Below are 18504 nucleotides of genomic sequence, written 5' to 3' on the forward strand. Positions count from 1 at the left end.
CAGTAGTTGCTCATGTGACTAGTCCCTGGTGAGGTAAATAACTGCTCACTAGTGTGAGTAAGAGGGTCACAATACAGCCTTTAGTGATCTCCCCTGTCCCAGGCCCATTTTGTTACCAATTGCAGGGAAGACAATTTTGAGTGGGTATTGTGAGGAAAATACATTAAAGATTGTGAGGCACTCAGATACTACAGTATTACAAATAAACAGATGAGCAATTTTGGGGTGAAACTTCCAGTTGCAGAGGAAATAATTCCCCAAGATGTTTCTTAAAAGTACTGTGTATTTTCTGGCTCTCCACTCAAAATAATCAGTGATGAGACAAGCAGGAAACACAATGAAAATAATACAAGGAAACCTTTTCATCAACACCCATCCCTAAAGCTTCATCCAGCAAGTCATTGTTTTGCTTTTCTAGGGGACTGTTCACAACACAGCCAATGTGGGAATCTCTGATTTTAAACCAAACCAATGAATAATTTTTTCAAACTGACATAAGCATGTTAAGTATTGCCAATTTCACCTCTATTAAAATATATCTTCTTTTTAAAGAACTGCATGTTTATATTACAAGCTCCCTATCTCCCTCTCTCACACACACATACATGCGAGCACATGCTCTTCATTGCATATACTGGATGTGAGATAACTCAATGGATACCAGCACAATGTGACAAACACAGAGATTGTTTATGTAATGCATCAGTCCATAGCTGAGTCTTTAAAGTATTATTTTGAATTGATCCAATAATACTCGGGTACACCAGCCCTTTGCATTATTGAGCCCTCAGATCTCTCTTCTTGGAGTAAAATAATGTTTTACCAATATTTTAATATTTTAGCTTATAAGGGGGGAATTGGCTTGCTTTATGTTTCTAAGATGAACTGGCCTTAACTGTCCCTTTGAAAATGTTTGCAACCCTTATTCTGATTTGAAAGGAAATATGAAAAGGAGTCTAATTAACCTTAAGGAGTGTAAATCACACAACACTGTATTTGTTTAAGTAGTCAGAGTTACGTGATAGGGAGGAGGCAGGATATCCTAATCATCAAACCACTTTCCCCTATAATTATGGGCCCTAATCAGCACATTGTGCGCACTCTTTACTCAAGCAAATCTCTCACCAGTGTCAATGGGAGTTTTGCCTGAGGAAGGACTGCTATCCTGGGCCCTGCAGCAACGATCACACCATGATCTCTGTATGTATTGTGAGTGCATAGATAGAAAAGAAGCATCAGAATTCACCCTAACACTAGTTTCCTCTGTATTAAACTAAACAGTTTATTAAATGTGACAGGCATTTTCAGGGATTTCTCAAAGCCTTGGCTATTGCTGCTATCTGCCTACAGGAAGCTGGGTTTACCAATATGGACCAGGTAGCCTCTCCCCTCTGCACCACGTGGATAATGGCGAGCATGCAAAATAATGAGACAATACTGATGTCCATTGTGGATAGGGATGCCTCTTTAAAACCTTAGCTGATGTTTCTAGGTTGCTTCAGCTCCACCAGTGCAAGCATGGTGGAAGCCCTCGAGTAGGACGGCTGCTACTGGCATTTTAAGCAACCTCTCACCTAACTTGCTCAGGGCAAGTCTAATCAGCGTGGTGCTGAAAATGGCTGTCAGAGATCATCCACATTGATTCCCAATGTTGTTTATACCCGTGGAGCTTAATTGGTGCTAGCAATGGTGGCATTTTTTAAAAAAAAGATCCCTAGTGTAAGCAAGTGTATTGACTTCAGTAGTCTTGCTCCAGATTTACAGTGGTCCAACTGAGAGAGAAAACTAGCCCATTTACTCCAGAAGATCTGCCATTCAGCCTAACTGAATAACTAGACATAAAATTCAAGCCCAAAGTTTAGTTATGAAATTACTTTTCAGCCTCTGAAGAACATAGTAAATCACATAGGCTATTCATGTTTATTTTTTCACTACTCAGCACAACTACAGTAGGAGTCATCTGTATCCCTAATAAGAGAATAGAATAAAATAATTAAAAAAACATTACTCTGTCTTTGCTCTTATTTCTGGTGGGAAACAATGCCTTTGACACCCACCTATCTAAAATTGCAAAGCAAACTTCTCCCCAGAGGCATGTACATGTGCAACCACCATTGACTGCAATGACAGGTAAATAAATACGTATACCTGAGAAAAGACTTCATCCCTCATTACAATATATTGTTCAACACTCACATTTTCACACACACACACACACTTCAACTACAGGCAGAACAATGCTGTCCTCCTTGAGGCGCTGCAGTGACTTTTTTTTCCCTGCCATTGTCTGTTGTTGCTTTCTTGAGCAGCTGCTTTGACATATTGTGATATTTCTTTCTCTCAGCTTCTTTTAAAAAAAAAACAACAAAACCTCCTTTTTCCTAAAGTTGAAATTTGGATTATATTTGCCCATATCTGCACATTTTAGACAACTTGATGTAGATATATTTACTTAGACCAAACTTTGGGTGTCCAAAATTAGGCTTTTAAATTCATATTTATCCACCTAAATAGAGATGTCTTTTTTTCAGATAGTGCCAAGCACCCATGAATCACGCTGAAGCCAAAGGGAAATACAGGTGTTCAGCAACTTTCAAAATCAAAACACTCTTATTTATTATTCCCTTCTATATTGATGCAAGTAACCTTCTTCTTTGCTGATGCTTTGATGTTCTCTCCTTCTTTGTTGATTCTGGTTACTCCATGTTGATGATTTTTTCTCCTTGCACTCCATTAATGCACTGTTGCTATCAGTAGAGTTTACTGATCTAAGAAGTGGATAGGTTGGGATTGTTTCGTGTTGCTGTCATCAACGACAGTAGAGCCGTTGGAAGGACTGGAAGGGAGACTAGGGAGTACTAGAAGGGGAGCTCCTTTAAGTGACTCCCATGAACCTTTACAGCAACACTTTCGTAGTAAAGCCAGTGTACATCTTCTCCTTATCACATGCACTTTACTTACAAAGAAGATGATGAGGTTCCTTGGCTCTCAGTAGGGTGCTGGTGAAGAAGAATACAGTAGGCTAGTCCCTGTAGAAATGTATTGCTTGCTTGTTTACTGACCTCCTCCAGCCAATAAGACAGGCTGGTCATTAGTTGAGAAAAAGTTTAAAACAAGAAAAAAAAACAGTTTTCAGAGTAGCAGCCGTGTTAGTCTGTATTCGCAAAAAGAAAAGGAGTACTTGTGGCACCTTATAGACTAACCAATTTTTTTGGGGGTGTGTGTGGCAGGGGGGGGAAGGAAGCAATCCCAGTTTTACAACCAACTGTAAAATTAGTGCTCCCACTGAAGACAGTTGGTTTATAAGGCTGAATTTGTTCTTCAGTATTAAAGTTCCATGGTGTAATGAATGTCCTGTGTGTCCCATATATTTCTAGTCATGTCCCAAATGTCCTGTATGTATCTAGTTGCTATTGAGATGTTTGCTAAATAATTACACAATAAAAAAAAGTTACTTTCCTAGTTATTGACTGAGAGAGTGATGAGTCAGTTATAATAGATGCAAGTGAAAACTTATGACTGATTTTTGAATGAATATGCAAAACCAGAATAACACAATCTCTTTTAGTAATCCAGGACTTCAAGTCTGGCACTATGGTGCCAAAAATAAAGCCTGTGAAACTGAATTCATATCACCGTAGATATCAAATTCCAGGAAAGCAGCTTAAAGTACAACTTGTATCTTACTGACCTGTTTTCTATTGTTAATCTGAGTTTGCTCCTGGAACTGCTCTTTAATAGATAATGCCCACTTTTCAATAATACCTAATCAGTTTTCCTTTCTCTGATGATAAATTACACTAGCCCAGTGTATTATCAGTGACTGTAAGAGAATGTGTTTTTATATATATAATCTCATTAGAGTAACAGTTTCCTAAAGAGTACTCCCAAGGAAGAAGAGCCCCAAAAAGTTGATTTAATTTGAAATCAAGGACAAAAGGCATGCCATTAAGGCACCCAGTGGTGTTAAGTAAATTGGCTTATTGTAGGACTTCATTTCTGTCGGAAAATTAAATGAATTCAAAGTATACATTTTGTGTGTTTATAGACTTACTGTTCTCACAGCGAGGGAGATCAGATTCTTGCTTTTGTTATTGCTATTAACAATTACTTCTAAATATTTGTACTTATTACAATTTAAGAAAACGTGACACAAACTTTGTGATTTAGTTATAATATAGTATTGAAGACAGAGGGTAACTGAGACAATCCCAAATTTTCAGTCTGCCTCTTCACACTTTGGATCACAGTTCTGTCCCAATCTTAATATTATTGACTGTGTCCAATTACTAGATAACTGTAAAGTCTGTGTGGTAAGAAATGTCTTTATATACCTTCTGCAGTGCCACATACATCATCAACACTTGATAAATTACAGTAGCATTATTATTTTTTAACTTAATAATGGCAAGTGATAATTTTCTAAATATATAGACATATTTATGTAAAAAGTCAACTTTCCCTCTTTGTTTACTCATTTTCTTTTATGTTTAAAAGGTCTGTGTTCAACACTACTTCCACTGAGCTAAAAGGATCAGTTCAGATTTACATAGGTGTAACTGAGACCAGGCAATGGCCTTTAGTATTGAATAGTATATTAGGAGATTTAAGTCTAATACCTTATTACATGGGCTGAGGTAGGTAGGTTCTGGTGCTGGAAAATTTCATTGCTCTGGTTTGAATAGGCAAATATCAAAAGGAGTGTGGTGATTCAGATAGAACCCATATCCAAATCAAAGTTCAGGGAGCTTAGATAAAAGGCTTCAGTTCTGTCCTGTCTTCATTGTGGGTATATCCAGGTGTTTTATTTTTTCAAAAATGTAATTGGTCATCGTTTGGATAGAAGGTTCTGGTTTTGTCCATTTTTGTGACTTTCGCTCGTTTTACGTAGACTTTTCATTACCAAAATCGACAGGCCAAGTGTAATGATTATTTTAAGTGTTGATCTGTTGTGATAAAATATCCCTCCACTCATGCTTTTAATAGTCACATTAAAATGTTGAAATATTAGAAACAATGATTACATTTCATTGGTTAGTGATGGCTGCAGGTCAGAATTATACGTGAGGCACCTTAATTCCCACTGCATCAATAGCTGCCCATGTACTCATTCACTAAAGGCTCTTTTAAAAGTGCCCTCCCTGCTCTTCTGTGATTGATAAGTAATTTCACAAAATATAGGGACTTCCTCAAGTCCTGCTGCTACTGCTTTGGGGCACCTTACAGAGGTTTGCATTAACATAGCCTAGGGCTCTGGAGTAACTGTCATACATGAATCCTTCATATTGAAGATGAATGCACTATGCTGGTTGTTTAATAGCTGTGAATGGAACAGAATTGGGATGAGGGACATTTCATACTTTAATTTTATCTTATTTTTCTGAGTGGGACAATTCCTGTTGGAAAACCACTACAGGTACTAAAGTGGGTAATTTGACTTCTCTGTCTGAACAGAATCATTAGTAAGACACTACAAAATTCATAGTCATGAATTTTACCCTGTACTAAACCAATTTCATGGGGGGAGACCAGGATTTCTCAAATTGGGGTCCTGACCCAAAAGGGAGTTGTAGGGGAGTTGCAAGGTTATTTTATTTTATTTTTAAGGTTATTTTAGGGAACAGAATTGGGATGAGGGACATTTCATACTTTAATTTTATCTTATTTTTCTGAGTGGGACAATTCCTGTTGGAAAACCACTACAGGTACTAAAGTGGGTAATTTGACTTCTCTGTCTGAACAGAATCATTAGTAAGACACTACAAAATTCATAGTCATGAATTTTACCCTGTACTAAACCAATTTCATGGGGGGAGACCAGGATTTCTCAAATTGGGGTCCTGACCCAAAAGGGAGTTGTAGGGGAGTTGCAAGGTTATTTTATTTTATTTTTAAGGTTATTTTAGGGAACAGAATTGGGATGAGGGACATTTCATACTTTAATTTTATCTTATTTTTCTGAGTGGGACAATTCCTGTTGGAAAACCACTACAGGTACTAAAGTGGGTAATTTGACTTCTCTGTCTGAACAGAATCATTAGTAAGACACTACAAAATTCATAGTCATGAATTTTACCCTGTACTAAACCAATTTCATGGGGGGAGACCAGGATTTCTCAAATTGGGGTCCTGACCCAAAAGGGAGTTGTAGGGGAGTTGCAAGGTTATTTTATTTTATTTTTAAGGTTATTTTAGGGAACAGAATTGGGATGAGGGACATTTCATACTTTAATTTTATCTTATTTTTCTGAGTGGGACAATTCCTGTTGGAAAACCACTACAGGTACTAAAGTGGGTAATTTGACTTCTCTGTCTGAACAGAATCATTAGTAGGACACTACAAAATTCATAGTCATGTAATTTTACCCTGTACTAAACCAATTTCATGGGGGGAGACCAGGATTTCTCAAATTGGGGTCCTGACCCAAAAGGGAGTTGTAGGGGAGTTGCAAGGTTATTTTAGGGGGCGCATGGCATTGCCACTCTGACTTATGTGCTGCCTTCAGAGCTGGGCAGCCAGAAAGCGACAGCTGTTGGCCAGGTGTCTAGCTCTGAAGGCCGTGAGGGTGGCAATATCAGACCATGCCATCCTTTCAGCTGCGCCGCTGCTGGAGGTGGCTCTGCCTTTAGAGCTGCGCTACTGGCCAGCAGCCGCCGCTCTCAGGCCACTCAGCTCTCAGGCAGCACCACCACCAGCAGCAGTGCAGAAGTAGGAGTAGCAGTACCGCAACCCTACAGTAACCTTGCAACCCCCCACCCCCACCCCACAACTCCTCTTTGGGCCAGGACTCTGATAATTACAACACCATGAAATTTCAGATTTAAGTATCTGAAATAATGAATTTTTTGATATTTAAAATTCTATGATCATGAAATTGACCAAAATGGACCGTGAATTTGGTGGGTCCTGCAGCCTGCAGGCTGCCCACCATTGACCTAGACTGAAACAGGATATATGGTATTAATCAATCAATCCTCTCTTGTCCTTAGGGTTTGAACGGAGTTGATGCACAGACTGTTTTATCTAAAATTTCAAGTCACTTTGCAAAAAGCTGAAGGAGGGAAAACTCCTCAACAGTGCCTGGCTTCCTTCCACTTACTTCCTGAATGACTTAATTGTCAAGGCTGTAAAAACTTGTGCTTTATCAGATTTCACGGGTCTACAGCAAGGATGACCCCATCATGTTTGCCCATTGTCTGATTGCTCATCCGTTTACTCACAACTGTCAAACAAGTAATAGGTGGTGGTCCAATGGGCTGGTACTTCCTTTTCACTTCCAGATGTACTGATAAAAGTTTCTTTGCTTGTAGGTTTCTTAGGATTTTAGGGGTACTCAGAGCATAGCTAAAATTTTCCCCAGGTCATAAATAAAAATATAGCAGCAGTGTTAGAAAAAGGCTCTAAAGAAAAAAGTTCTTAAATACAAGATTTTTTTAAATATAAATTTTACTTCAGGTTCATTATAGTTTCATATCCTTCCTGAATAATAATAAAACCTATAGTAGTGATTTTTGTCTTGTTATTAGTAGAATATCAGCTGCAATTCAATGTATAACCAGAGCTTAATTTTGAAAAATAAAACAGCAGAACCATGCTTACTTAAAAAAAAAAACCAAAAACTAACACCTCTAAAATATTCTCCTAAATATAACTGTAACTTGTCCGCTGTGTGTAGCTATTGTGGCACTTGGTTGAGTGGCACAGTCTCTAACAGATGTTGTGCTAACCTCAACCAATAAAGGGTTAAGAATTGTACATGATTATAAATACACACAGATAGCTCTAAGTATCTGTATATCTTGCTTAGTGTTTGAAAATCCATTGTGAAGTCCTTACTCTGGTATTAGAGGGTGGGGTGGGCTGTGCCCAGAAAAGAAGGAAAAGGGTGTATGCTGTGCCTTGGTTGATAATTCATGCCAGAGTTCGCAAGATGAACATTTTATGCACTGAACAACATTGACTTCTATAGCTGATTGGTTGAATGTAGCTATAGGATATGTCAGGCACTTAGCAGCTTAGCAGCAGCTTTGCTGTGAATTGCTCCCAAAGGACTCAATCTTCCAAGTGGCACTGTGCCTTCAATTTACACTGATGTCAATTGGAGTTAAGAATGCTCAGCACATCCAAGAGGCAGCTTGCAGGGCTTGACTAATACTGAGGAGGGGACTAGCCAGCTCTCTGGAGACCTCGGTACAATTTGATGCTGTGAGTAGTAGTTAGTGTTGTGAAAATTAACTTGTGGAAGATATTGTAGATGGGGACAAATAATCAGGTGGGTGACCTGTGAAAGGGAAAGCTGTGAAATGAAAAAAAAAATCTTTTAGGTATAAAAAATAAAAGAAATTCTAGAGAAATAAATGTATAGTTTGTAAAATTGTGCAAACGGAGAATTAGGATAAATGGATGACCTGCTTTTGGCAGAGCTAACGCATTATTTAATTAATGCATGTATTTGGTGTCTCTGGCACCTGACCATATTCTCGTGATTTCCCAACATTTAAAGTACACAATTCAAAAATCTGAAAATTTTCAGTACAATATTTTGACTCAAAGTTTTCAGTTACTGAACTCTCCCACAAACACTGAAGTCACTTTACCCACTGATATCATGAAACTCCACCTTTCCACCTGGAAATTCCACCCATTCACCTATAAATCCCCAATCTTTCTGTGTATGCCCACGAGGAAAAATTTAGCTTTGATGTGAACCTGACATCTGTTGAGACAGGATGACAGATCGGATGAGTAATCAGGGAGTGAAACTGGGACTGGCTGGGCAAGGAGGCTGGGGCCCAAGAGCGAGGGAGACCGACTGAGACTGGGTGAGGTGCCTGGTGAAAACAAGTCTGGGAGTGAGTGACAGTTGGGGAAAATAGTGGCATGAGGGGAACAGGGAGTTAGTGGGGGTTTAGAGGAGACAAAATGGATAAAGCCAGAGGGAGTGACTGGGAGAGAAGGAAATGGGAAGGACTGGGAGCCAGTGGAGGCAGGTTTGGGGTAAGGAGCTGGGGATATTGCACAGGCAACCTTAATTCTGGCTTTTCCTAACTTCTACATGTTTTTCTATTTAAACTGCATGTTTTTTTTAACATAGGATTTTGTATGTAATTCTATAGGGAGCACACAACAGATGTACTCCTAGATTTGATGATATTTGAGCTTCTGGTTAGATTTCTAAGATGCTGACTTTAACCTATAAAACTAGAAATGGCTTGGAAGCAGCCTACCTGAGAATCACCTTCTTTCCCCATGATTGTTTCAATTGCAGTGAGTAGACACATGAATGACACATTCCTTTTGATTAGGGATTGTTGAAAATTTCCTACAAAACCTTTTTTTTACAAAATGAACATTTTTTTGTAGGATGTATATGCATTCCTGAACAGTTTCAATTTTACATCTTAAAATCTGAAAATGTAAAAGTTTTCAGTTGCTGAAAAATGGGAGGGAAACGGTTTTCATTTTTTAGATGAAAAGTTGAAATTTTCTGCTACAACTTAAACAAACAACCCCCAAACAAACCTTTTTTTCCTCATGTTCAATTAAATTTTCCACAGAGAAAAAGAAATACCTTTCCAACTAGCTCTATCCTTGACAATAATAGAAAGGATGCTTCTGCCTGGACTTTCCTCATAAGGGCCCCAGGACTCTGGAATGCCCTGCTACCTCTGGTCTGAAGTAGTCAGATTTGACTACTTTCAGGGGATGCCATAGAGCCCAATTGTTTTACCTGGCCTTTGAAGAGGAGTAAGGGGATTGAGAAAAAGGCCAATATATGAGGGGTTGGTAATATCTGAGTTTGTTTTGAAGCTTGCTAGAAGAGGCAAGCTAGTTGCTTTGTGTATTGTTTATAGAATTTTGAAAAATTGGTAGGGAAATTGGAGCCTGTAGATGGGTACTTCTTTTAATGTATTTCTAATTTGAAATAAATATTCTCATTATTACCCTGTGCTCCCTATATCTGCTGTATCCATTTGTTGTCTCTCATCTTCTACTTGGTCCCTATGCCAAAGGCTTACTATTTTTGCCATTTGTCAGTGTGATGGGGTGTATCAGGTCCTTTGAGGTCCCCTCCTGGATGCCTCAAGATCCTATCACACCCCATCCCAGAAAGGAGCAGTGGAAATCAGTCCTCCGAGCAGCCTAGAGAGACTGCATGGGATGCAGCCAATCAGAGGGTCTGCAGGCAGTAGCCAACCTGGACCCAGCGGTCAATGTAATAGCTGTAGTGCAGAGCAGAGAGCAGTTGCTGCCTGGAGCCAGAGGAGTTAACATAGTGCTTCTGGATGGCTGAAGGACCTGCAGGACCTCAGGCAGAGCAGTTGCTGGCAGGGACCAGGGGAGCAAGACTCAGCCAGGAAAAGACCCTGAGGTTTGAAGATTGAGGGACTATCTGTTAGCCGAGTTAGGGCTGAAGGAAGACCAACCAAGGGGTACTGGGATAGGCCTCCTGTTGGATGTATACCCCAGAAGGAGTTAATCTATTTTTTGTTTCATATACAGACTGTGTGAGACTTGGTCAGAGGTCTGAATTGCTGAAGATTCACTACAAGGTAGAGAGAAAGGGCAGGCACCCTCACTCAGCCAAGGGGGTGCTCATGAGAGGTGGATGCCACCCCATTGCAGTCAGTATGGTGTCTAACACAATGGGCTCCCTATGAATTTCCATATTATTGTTAAATAATAGTCCAGGAGTTCTGGCTTCCATCTGCTCTAAAAATTAGACTTTGTATTATCTGAAACTTCTGAAGTGGTACTACTAGTTATAACACTCATGGTATTTGTAGTTACTTTTTTTTTCTTAAGAGACAAAACATACTTCAACATAATTATGACAGATTAATCTATGTCTGTGCACATATCAAATTATACACTCTATTTTGTTTTGTGAATGCCATCTTAAGTGTAAACTAATTTGCCTTCACTGTTTTCTTTTTGCCTCCATCTCGGATTGCAATTCAGGGAAGAGTCTCATTTCTCTAAGAGGGTGTATGGTGATTGTTGTGGTGGTGGTGGCGGCAGCTAGAAGAAGGATCTGTGTTCCAAGAGGATGCTGAGAGCCAGAGACCTGGCTTAGATTCTGCTCAAACCAAGCCATGCTAAGAGTACATGGGGTCCATATGGTAGGTTAGATCCAAGTAAAGCAACCTGGTGAATGGCGAGGAGGTGGGGCTCATCCAGGATTGTAACACTAACTATGTGGGGTATTAAATCAGTGGACTTTGACAAAATATATTATTATTTATTTATTTTGTAGAGCAGAAACATGTTTTGTCTGTTTTGGAGAAAAAAGAATATATAAGAGCTGCATTCCTTACTTCTGCAAACTGCATATTCACTTTTTAGTTGGAGTCTTTCAGCTGAATAAAGCTAGAAGATTTGGCCTGTGGTGCTGATGAACCATTTAAAATATGAGCACAGATGATTTGGTAATGGAACTGATATGGGGAATCTCACATAACCAGTATATTTCAAAATTCGATCTCTGTTGATCGGTAGCATCATCCAGTCTCAGTTAGAGGTTTTAGATGTTCTGTGTGAAACTGTCTTGACCAATTGCAATTTGGATCCATGCCTTTTGTGGCTAGTGGAAAAACAATTGAGAATGTCTGGGCCTGTTGTTAATGGGGATCATAAAAGCTGACTCGAGGAAGGGCAACTTGTCAGCAGCCCTCAGATAGGTAGTGGTGTAGTTCCTCAAGAAACTGTCTTTCCACTAAATGTCATTGGCAGCTATTGCCCTATTGCTAATCTATTTTTTTCATGGTAAACATCATTGAGAAATGTGGTGGTAGGCCAACTCCAACAGCACCTGGCATCCTTTGATTCTTTCGATACTGATAAATTAGGCTTCGGACCAGGAGACTACATGGAAATGGCATTAGTCTCTGGGGTCAATTTAGTATCTCGTTGTGGCAATGAACAGAGAAATGAAATCTCCTTGCTAGTATATCACTCATAGACGTTTTAGCAGCATTCAATATCATAAACCAAGAAGTGGTCATGGATATGGGATTACTGTAAAGTGGTTCCATTCATCCTTGTCAGAGAGTTCTCAGAGGTAGTTATGGGCAGTCACTCTTCATCCCCTAAGCCCACAGCTGCAGAATGGCACAGAGATCAGTCTTATCTCTCCTGTTCAACATGTATCCGAAGCTGCTGCAGAAGATCCATGAACTAGCATAGGTTAGTGTCATCTGTGTATTCCAAGACTTATTTTCATTTGATTCAGATGGAGCTGTTTCCTTTCTTTCCAATTATTTGGTAGAGATAAGGACCTGGAGCTAGCCAGCTCCTTTCAAATGAAGACATTGCCACAATCACACTTCTTTGATACCTCTTTGCTAAACTACTTCATTGTAGTCTAACTGGAACTAACTGTGAAGCATGCTTGGAAGCTTCAATTAGTGCTAAAATTGACTGCCTGCCTCTTATGGAAAGTGATCCAGTGAAAACATAATTACACCTGTGTAATGATTTAGGAAATCTGTACGTGCAGCTTATGAATTCTGGTTCATATTATGAAGTTGTTGCTATGAAAAATTGCTGTATCATGAACCTCTATGTGGATTCCTCTATTGCTGATTAGGTTATGTCATGTCTTCCCCAGACTGAGAACAATAGGGAGTACTTTGCTTTGACCACACAATAGTTATGCTAAGAAAGGTGCCTGAGTTGGGAAACCAGTTCGGTCAGCTTGGTCTGTAGGAAGTGTAGCAAGTTGAAAGTTACAGCAGAACAATGGGTGATAGGACATATAACCTAGAAAAACTTGAAGAGAGATAGGAAATTTTGGCTGGAGAAAGGAATGGGATGTACTGGTCAAGTTTAGAGTAGCAGAGTTGGGAGACAAGGTTTAATATTTCAGCACAGAAGTGATGCACTGCAACAGAAAGCTGCTGCTCAGCCCCAGATCCTGACCCCAGCCCAAAATATGCTGTAGAGTGGTGAGGAAACTGAGTCAGGGAAATTTGTGTAGGATTTATTATTTTTGTGCTAGTAACTGAAAGTCCATGCTGTTGCACAGGTGTAATTCATGAAGTCACATGCGTGAAATGGCTGAGAACTTAAAAATTGGATAGTAACAGATCATGAAACACAACGATGATTCAACCTAGTGATATTCTGAACAAAAAGAGCTCCCAAAAATACTGCTGCTGTTTCCATTACCGACTCAAACACTTCAGGCTTCAAAGTCACACAGACTGACATTTATGGAATGTTGTTATATAGATATGTAGTTTCTCATATGATTAAAAATCAGTGGTGTATTCAAGTCCTTTGCAAACTGTCTCTTAGTGGTTTTAGGTACAAAAGCTGAACAGTCTTGAAGATATAAACCAGAAGGCTCACCCCAGCAGGTGCAGTTCTGAGAGTGGGTTTGTTTAAGCTGTGGGGGAAATCTGAGAGGCTAGCGCTGATTCCAAGTGCTGGGCAGTTGGCTGCATGGTATAAGCTCTCAGTATCGAGTGCCCAATAGAGGACCTGCACTTCGAAAGTGTGCTTGGAGACCCGAGCACCAGCCCAGCATGTAGGCTCTGTTTAGACTCCGGATGCTTAACACATAGTATCCAGCAGCTGGGTCCTCTCTCAGTAGTCTGGTGTCATGACTGGGATGTGGGTGGTGTGACCTAGTGGTCAGCGCAGGAGTTGGGAGTCAGACTGGGTCCAATACCAGGTCGTCAGCATCTGAGACAGGCCAAGGGCAAACTGAGAATCCGGTTTGGCAGGCAGGATCAGTTTACCAGGAGGTCAGCAGCAGGCAGGAGGAACAGGTATCATAATGGAAGCAGTCCAAAGCAGGGAGAACCCAGTTGCATGGACAACTTCCTCTTCCTGTGCTTGGCTTAAATAGCATCTGGGGACCAATCACGACCCCTGGGATTCCATCAATCAGATTCCAGGACTGCTAGAGTTCAGCTGCTATTCTAGCACATGTCAGCAGGTCACTGGGTGGCAAGTTGGGGCTGCCTAACTCTTAACAGCCTTGTGGACTAGGGTTTGAGACCCACAGTCCCTGACATCTGGCAAGTGGCCAAGAAGAGGTGGTCAACTGGAGCTGTGAAAATCTGTGATCCACATACAGCATTAGCTATCATCACCTGATGGGTGAAATTCAAGTTGTTGGTTACCATAGACAGATATGTATTGACCAGATTGTGTGGCCCTGTGATGAGGTGTATAATCCCTGTCTGGATGCAGTAGGGTTTGGAGGAGGCAAGAAGTGGACCAGATGCGATGAGTTCTAACTTCTCTGTGAGGAGGCTCTATTTCAGAGAATAGAGGTTACAAGAGTTTGGAGAAAGCTCTTCCTAAGATCCCCAAGGAAACAGCTCTCAAGCTGAAGGACCCGGCAATGGGTTGAGTCAGGAGCAAAAGGCGCAGAACGTGGATAGATTGAACTGCTGACTGTTTCACTAGAGAGGACTGGCTGGAGAAAGCCGACTTCTTTGATTACTTTTGCTTTCTTTGGACTGTGCTGCAAAAAGCACCAATGAATTGCTGCTGAACTGAGGCCTCTCGGACTAGGGGGCAGGGATAGCTGTTTGGCCATGAATCATGTACAGGTAGCAAGTGGGAGAGAATAACCATCCCCATTTTGAACTTGGAAGAAAGGTTTCTTAAATGGACAGATCCTGTTGAAGGAGACCCCACTGAAATGGTCCTTTTCTCATCCTTACTCATGATGAGTAGTACTTTGTGAGGATTCACTGTATTTTCAGTGGGACAGCTCACAAAGTAAAATTAGTTGTTACTTCACTCGTTCTTAAAAGGTTTTGCTCTCCCAGTTTAATTTGCAGAAAAATAAACCCAAAGACACTGATCTAGCTCACTGAACAGAGAACACGAAGATGACTTAGGAAACACTGTTGTGAACAGGAAATTGCAAATCATATGAAAGTGATAAAACAGATGTAGTATACCTCTTCCTTAGTCCATTGGAGATAACTGACCTGGATGACGTATTGCAATCTAGAGCCAGATCCATACTGAATTCTAACCTATGCAGCCAGTATGACTTGGGAAGCCATCACTCTACCACCCCAGCTACATTCTACTTATGCCCCCAGTCTCATGGAAACTCAAGTAATATTGACTGTTTATATTTTGGGCTAAATTCTAATCTGTTTCTCCATTGCTGTATTGCACTGTGCGTGAATGAACAACTTAGAGACACAACATAACAAGTAATGGTTGGAGTATTGAAGAATATACTGTAGAAGTTATGGTCCTAAACTGACCACTGTAGCCTCTGAATATCTAATATGTAGTGATGAATATAAGTTCTATCTAGTCATGATTAAGAGATGCTTATGGAAAAGATATAGCCCAGAGCAACACGTTTTTAAATAAGATATTTTGGATCTCTCTACCTCAGACACATCTTTTAGCAATGTAGCCAGATACACAGTTAAAAATGCATTGACTTAAGGGAAAAACATTATGTAGTAAGGGCAGGGAAACAATAATACCTTTACTGCCAAAATATACTTATACTGGGTGGGTGGTTGGCTCAGATGGTCCTGAACATTTTAAGTCCATTTTTCCTGTAAATTCCCTGTAGCACTTTATTTTTTAGTTGATACCATAGCTAACCTGTCTCTAAGGCAACTATGCTTGATTTTATTAACTTGTAAGACAGAAGATCATAAAGCATACATCATGCATGTGCAGGGACAAGAGACTTCTATAAGGAATTTGGGCAGTGTCTATGAGATTCTTCGTTTCCATCTCACCTCCCAGCTCTCTGCAGTTGCTCATAAGACCTATTCCTGCAGCTCTCACTCAAATGAGTAGTTTTAGTTGTTGCACAAGTAAATGCTTTAGAGTTAAATAGAAAGGTATACAGTATCCTGTTGGGGGGAAAAACACAAAAAATGGAGTAAACAACATAGTTTTGGGGACTTGAATGCTCACAGGATAAATGGAGGTAACTCATAGGTTTGAATCCTTACCAAGCAGGTATTATCTAGAAACCTGACTGCATATAAGTGCTAAGATCTGAAAGAGTGAGGAAAGTTCTGATAAAACCCATGGACTCCATGAGACCCCCCCCTGAGCTGATTGGGGTTCTGGAACAACAGGTCAGATATTACTGGAATAAATGGTCAGTTTATGATGAATAACTAGATGATGGTCTCTTAGGTCATTATTCTTCCTGGCTTACACTGTGTTCTTCATTTTTCTTTACCTAATTTACACCTTGTGTAAGTGCAGGCTCAGGCCCTTAAGGTAATACTACTAACATGCATTTGCTCCACCAGCTAACTTCTCATACTTGCCCTATTGTGAAAGGAGGCTCTGCGAGATGGAAAGCAGAGTTGGGCTTTATGCTATTTTTCCTACAGTGGCTGCAGCTTTTCTTCCATTAGTGATCATACTGTAAAAATGTTTTGCTACTTTGTCACTGTATCAGAGGCACTAGGTCAAGTTGAGAGGTGATGGTTAAATTACATGTTGAATGTGTCTAAAGGAGTCAGTCTTAATGTAATTTATACACTGAAGGGATTACAAACTGGTGAGACTCTGTGCTTAACTTGCCTCTGAAGTTGGGGTCCTGTATTTTGTGCGTTAACTCAGGGATTTCTGGTAATAGTTAGCATTGACTGGAAAAACAATGCAGAATAATGGATTGGCAGTTTTTGATTACAATCAGGTTTTGAATACAATATTAAATGTTGTAATAAAATTTGCTGCCATGTGATAGTTGCTCTTTATTTCAGTGTAATACTAAACTCTGCCTGTCCCTTTTCCATTTTAATAGCTAGTGAGTGGCTCCAGCTATCATTTTTGTGACAAATTGAAATATAATTTGAGGAAAAGTTGAGTCTGTATGAAAATACTCTTTAATGCTTCCCAAGAAAATACAGTATCACTCAAAAGTTTATTTTTAGTCTGTAGGTTGTTAAATTTATTTGGAAGGCAGTGGTTGGATGCATATATTTCAATAGAAATAGGATCTTGTTGTTTAAAGATAAATTATCCATAAAAATGCAATCAAGGCAAATCAAAGAAAATTAAGCTTACAAGAGAAATTTTTGGTTTGGGCTTGATGAAAGATGCCACTACTATAATACAGAGCACTTGGAAAATACCATGCTTGTGAGTTGCCAAGCGGTCTTTGGAGTCACGGCTTTGTGGATAGGTTTTGAACACATGATGACACACAAATAGGAAGCCAGCTTCCTTGGAGGATATAAATTCCTTTTAACTTGAGAGACTGTTTTAACATGACAATATCACAGATAACTCTAAATGTTATCTTACACTTGATGTCTGTTTCACTGTTTAAGTTTTCTGTCTTTTTGATAAATGTGTTCTCCAGGGCTTATTGTGTGCTTGCATCTCCATTTATGCATGATTACAAATGCTGTTAGATTTAGTTTTGATTATACATTTACTTCAGCTTCCTTTGATTCACTGCCTTTTCTATTTGGTGTCTTGCCACAAGTCAGATATTACTGTAGACATATTTGAAAAAGCTGTTATAGATGATTAGGGTGGGTTCTTCTTTTTAAAAGGTTTAGTTGACAGATACTTCATTTAAATAAACAATTACAATGCAAGAAAATTATTTTTAAATAACTCATACCATTATTTCATACACCCAAGGAAGGACATCTTTCCATTACCTCTGTGTTGTTGCCTGACCAGCTTTTGGCAAATGGCCTGTCTAGAACTTGGTATTCCTCCACTTCAAATAGTTCTACCTAAAAAGTAGTCCAAAATATTTTTTTGTGCTTTCCATGTACCGTATATTGTGTCTTGTTCTAAATTTGTGCTGAAAAAAATCATTTTCATTTACACTTCAAGAGCCTTATTCTTCTCTCAATATTTTTACACCAATGTAACTCAGTAACTTTATTAATTAGGAATAGCTCCGCTAAAGTTCAGGTGAAAGAATAACCAGGCCTTTAACATATTTTCATATTTCCTAAGTTACTTTTCTAGACGTCCACATAGCATTATATTAACAAAACAGCTAAACGAGTTGATATAGCATTGTTATGAACCTCTGTATTTGTTCTCTTAAAACTTTGGGAAAAAAATTTTCAGGGTGAAGTTTTGATACACTTTGGTTTTAGTCTTAAAGAAATTTCCCCCCTGAGTTTGAATATATTTGGTTCAGAAACTTCCGAATTTTAAGAGCGCAATACAAATACATTTTAAAGGTTACAGCTCTTTTTTGTCCTGTGTAACTCAAATTCTGGTTTTTAAACCAATGTTGACAACTATTTAGTTTTTATAATGTAAAGTAGACAAGTAATTGGTTCTCAGTGTATTGATCTAAATTAGGCAAAATGGAGTTTCATGAAGATGTGTTTCTGCTTATAGCTGCCATTATGAATTCAATATTCTATATTTTTGAAGTCTTGGAACAAATGTTGAAGGCAAAAGACAGGAAATACATTATTCCATATTTTGCCTTTTTATTTTGTAGTAAGCAAATGGCAGGAAAATTGTTATTGCAGCTTTGATACTGGAGAGAGATGGAAGGAGAA

The 18504-nt window shown here is 39.3% G+C and overlaps 1 long non-coding RNA gene across 2 annotated transcripts in view; it reads right to left on the reverse strand.

The window, feature by feature from the left end:
* Positions 1–18504, reverse strand: part of LOC140910543 (uncharacterized) — a 57170-nt gene that overhangs the window by 12774 nt on the left and 25892 nt on the right. The window contains exon 1 of one of the 2 annotated variants that reach the window (XR_012158641.2): positions 17595–18498. This is a non-coding gene — a long non-coding RNA (uncharacterized LOC140910543). Of the gene's footprint in view, positions 1–17594; positions 18499–18504 lie in introns of those variants that run through there. The other variant, XR_013635714.1, reaches the window with a different exon arrangement.

Source organism: Lepidochelys kempii, chromosome 4 (genome assembly GCF_965140285.1).
Source record: "Lepidochelys kempii isolate rLepKem1 chromosome 4, rLepKem1.hap1, whole genome shotgun sequence".
Classification (NCBI taxonomy): domain Eukaryota; kingdom Metazoa; phylum Chordata; order Testudines; family Cheloniidae; genus Lepidochelys; species Lepidochelys kempii.